The sequence below is a fragment of the Apium graveolens genome, chromosome 1, assembly GCF_009905375.1.
Source record: "Apium graveolens cultivar Ventura chromosome 1, ASM990537v1, whole genome shotgun sequence".
NCBI classification, from domain to species: domain Eukaryota; kingdom Viridiplantae; phylum Streptophyta; class Magnoliopsida; order Apiales; family Apiaceae; genus Apium; species Apium graveolens.
Window position 1 is genome coordinate 125,164,760 of NC_133647.1, and position 4,212 is coordinate 125,168,971.

Genomic DNA, 4,212 nt, shown 5'->3' on the forward strand with positions numbered 1-4,212 from the left:
CAATCTTCATGTCTTCAATTTGGATTGTCGATATCTATGAGTTCTCCAGTAGCTTTCCTGACTTCTCTATAAGTCATTCTGGACTTCTCGAATGACCTCTCTATAACACAAAATCTGTGACTTGTAGAGATCTTGACTTAGAATATTTTTCCCAATACAGATTTATTCAACTCCAAGCTTCCTCATAAATCTTCTGAGGCATGATCTTTTGGATCTTCTTCCAGATAGAATTCTTAGGCTTGATACTATTTAAATAAAAAGACTCCAGTATGCTCTATTTACATTTTTACAAACTTAAGTGTTACAATACAAAGTGCAAACTTTGATTACAATGCAACTTACTTAGGGTTGTCAATTTGACTTAGTCTTTTTATTACACAGGCATGTCTTACACAACAATCTCCCCCAATTTGTGAGAAGATTGCTTATCACAAATTCATGCATGTTAACAAGACTAACCCCAAGCTACAATGGAAAACAAAATTAATGCATAAAAACTGACATAATTACAACAATTATTCATTAGATAAATACTATTTTTGCTTCTGTTTCTTCTCTAATAAGGTCCCTTAAAAAAATAAGAATTTCAAGTTCTTCTATTACAGGTGTTCCTTCTAGAGCTTCTACAAGTTTGAGTCTGTCTTGCTTTGGATAACCATTTAGTATATCAACCCTAAATCTTTTGAATTTTCCAGCTTTGATGTTTAAGAATTTTCCATCTTTAGAGATTCTGCTCATTCCTTTGGCCTTGAGTTCTTCTGATCTTTTAATGAACATTTTAATCTCCTCATCATACTTCCTTATCTTCTCCTCATATTCAGCCTTATTCCTTGCTTTCCTTTCCTCCCTCACTATCAGCCATTCAGCTAAAACAGATCTCCATGCTCTTGTAGGAGTATCCTTATCCTTCAGTAAACCTATCACTCTCTAGATTTCTGTGAGAGAAAGAGAGTCCATTAAACTGCAACCAAGAAATGTGAAGGACCCATCTTCAAAGTAGGTTCTTACTTCTTTTAGAGTAACAACCCAGACTCTAACTATTTCCCCATCTAGTTTTTGAAAATAATCTTCATCTGAGATGCACCAATTTAAAGGTAGAAAATCATTTTTCTTGAAACAATTCCATATGGCCCTTTCAGTGACTTCCACTTTTTCATTAGGCTTGGCTTTTTTAGGTTTCCTCCCAACAGACTTGTAGTTGACTTTGAGTGATGGCTTTTGTTGAGTGGCATTTATGATACTTTATAATGCTCTATTAAGATTTGAATTGATACGCTTGTACTCAAGTTGTTAAGTGTTTTCACGTATTTTCTAGTGTTTTTGCATTTTAGGCATTATCTAGGTAATTAGGTGAATTAGCATTGTTTTGGTGATAATTTGGTGTTCAGGTGGTGTTGGAATAAAAGCTCGTGGAAAGCCGGCTTGAAACAGCAAGAAAAAGAAGAAATCAGGAGTTTTCTCCAGAAATACGACGCGCCCGTGCTGGTCTAGCACGCAGCCGCGCCAGTTTGTTAGAAAGGTAGCGCGCCCGCGCTGGTCAAGCGCGCGCCCGCGCCGGGTCGGGATTGCAGAATCCTGATTCTATTCTAAGTACGATTGGAGGACTTCTATCTTGCATGGGCTGCTATATATATTCAAATAAAGGACGTTTTCAAGGGAGAGACATACCAGAGTGCAAGGAGAGCCATAAGAAGACCGTGTTAGCATGATTCAACGAAGACGAAGAAGATCTTGTTTTGTCTTGTGAATCTTTGTTCTGAGTTGTAACTTGGATGCTAGTTTTCTTATTTTTAGAACCTTACTCTTGTTTCGTACTTGGTTTTGTTATTTATTCAGTATAAAGACTACGTTTATTATACCATGCTTTCATCGGAACCCACGTTGATGATGAGTCCGATCATGGGCTAATCGTTATCGTGGGGTTCTAGCGGATTTATTTATGGATTTCTTTAGTTAAATTGTTTCGATGCCTTAGTGTGTGGTGATTGTATGATAACCTAGTATTGGTTGTGCTTATTTGTCTTATAAGAGTCGCGAAGTTGTGAGATAGCGTGTTAATCTTTAATGAAGCGATAGTGAATTTAAGGATTTAGAACTTGCCATGCTAGCATAGGTTCATGTGTTATTGTTATGCATGATTCATAGGTAATTTTAACCATCTTATATTGCCCTGTGTAATCATGATTGATACCTTGTACTTTAAACCATTATGTTTTCAAATTCTATAGACATATAGGGTCTCAATATAATTGGTGTCTATTTAGCTTCTATCTCTTTTGTGGATGTCTGATAGTATGTTATTCGTGCAATGAAAGTTGGTGTTTAGCAGTTTCGTGTTATCTGATTAGTGTCATCACTATTGCATGCTAAGGTTAAGACCAATAAGGCTATTGAATGAAGTATTTAATGAAGTTAGAATCCCATATTTGTCTCATATAGTGTACAACCCTCTTTAATTCTCTTAGTTATAATTGTTAGTTTAATTCTTAATATAAACAATCTCAATTTGTTATCGTCTTAGCATTGGATAATAACCATATAATCGGTGCATAAGTGCATAAATTATATTAGTTAACCAAGCCAGTCTATGTGGGAATGAACCAGAAATAATTCAATATTACTTGCGAACGCGTATACTTGTGTGTATTATTAGCGCTTGTTTAGCCCTGATAAGTTTTTGGTGCCACTGCCGGGGACTGCAGTGTTAATTTTTAGTTTATGTGTTTATCATCAATGGTCGTTAAAGTTCATTGACTCAGACATTGTTACTTATCTGTTTTCTTGTCTTATTTCAGGTACTCTAGCGAGCATGTATGCATACGCGTTCGCGGTCTCGTAAGAGAACTCTGGATAAAGCCGAGGAAGAAGTTGTAGTGGTTTGAAGGGAAGTTTTTAAAGAAGAAGAGAAGCTAGAAGAAGAAGAGAAAGTCGAGGAACCAATTTTAGTAGTGATGGGAGATCAAGCAGAAAATCCTAAGGCCTTGATGGACTACTCTTGGCCTAAGATCAATGACATTCAGTCGAGCATCATCAGACCAGCCACCTCGGCTAACACTTTTGAGATCAAGTCAAGCACGATTCAGATGATACAGAACTCAGTTCAGTTTGGGGGTTCTCCTAATGAAGACCCCAACATTCACATCAGGGATTTCATCGAGATTTGTGATACTTTCAAGTTCAATAGTGTGACTGAAGATGCTATCAAGCTGCGACTCTTCCCATTCTCTCTGAGGGATAAAGCAAAGTACTGGTTACATTCTCTACCACCAGGGTCTATCACCACTTGGGAAGATCTGGCTAAAAAGTTTCTCACTAAATTCTTTCATATGGCGAAGACTGCTGCAATCAGGAATGCTCTTACTCAGTTTGCTCAGCAAACTGGAGAATCTCTGTGTGAGGCTTGGGATCGATATAAGGAGATGCTCAGGAAGTGCCCACACCACGGCATGCCTGATTGGATGATTATAAACTGTTTCTATAATGGATTGGGTGCTACTTCTAGACCCATGCTCGATGCAGCATCAGGAGGAGCCTTGTGGGCTAAGAGCTAAGATGAAGCCTATGAATTGATTGAACTGATGGCTGCTAATGAATACCAGAATCCTTCCCAGAGACCGACTCAGGGAAAGGTGACGGGAATTCTGGAGTTGGATGCAACAGCTGCTATAGATGCCCAACTTAAGGCATTGACGATGAAGGTGGACACTTTGGCTAATTATGGAGTTAACCAGATCACTAGAGTATGTGAGCTTTGTGCGGGGGCACATGAAACTGAGCAGTGTGCTATTTCTAGCGAATCGGCTCAATTTGTGAGCAACTTTCAGAGATCACAACAACAAGCTCCAGCCACTTATCATCCGAACAATCGCAATCATCCTAACTTCAGCTGGAGCAACAATCAGAATGAGTTGCAACAATCTTATCAGCCATATACATCAAGGCAGTATAACCCTCCTGGTTTTCAGCAACCGCAATATGCCCCGAAGCAACAACTTCAACTTTAGCAGTTACCTCAAGCTAATGAAAAATCTGAATTGGAGGAGTTGAGACTCATGTGCAAGAGCCAATCTATCTCTATCAAGACCTTGGAGAATCAGATTGGGCAAATTACTAATGCATTACTAAATCATCAACCTGGCACACTTCCGAGTGATACTGAAGTGCCAGGCAAAAAGGAAGCTCAGGAGCATGTTAAAGCAATCACATTGAGGT

At 38.5% G+C, this 4,212-nt stretch overlaps 1 non-coding gene across 1 annotated transcript; it reads right to left on the reverse strand.

The window, feature by feature from the left end:
* Positions 1-3,341: 3,341 nt before the first annotated feature.
* LOC141680981 (small nucleolar RNA R71) lies at positions 3,342-3,448 on the reverse strand. The gene has a single exon (XR_012558460.1). It is a non-coding gene; the product is annotated as a small nucleolar RNA R71 (small nucleolar RNA).
* Between the last annotated feature and the right edge of the window lie 764 nt (positions 3,449-4,212).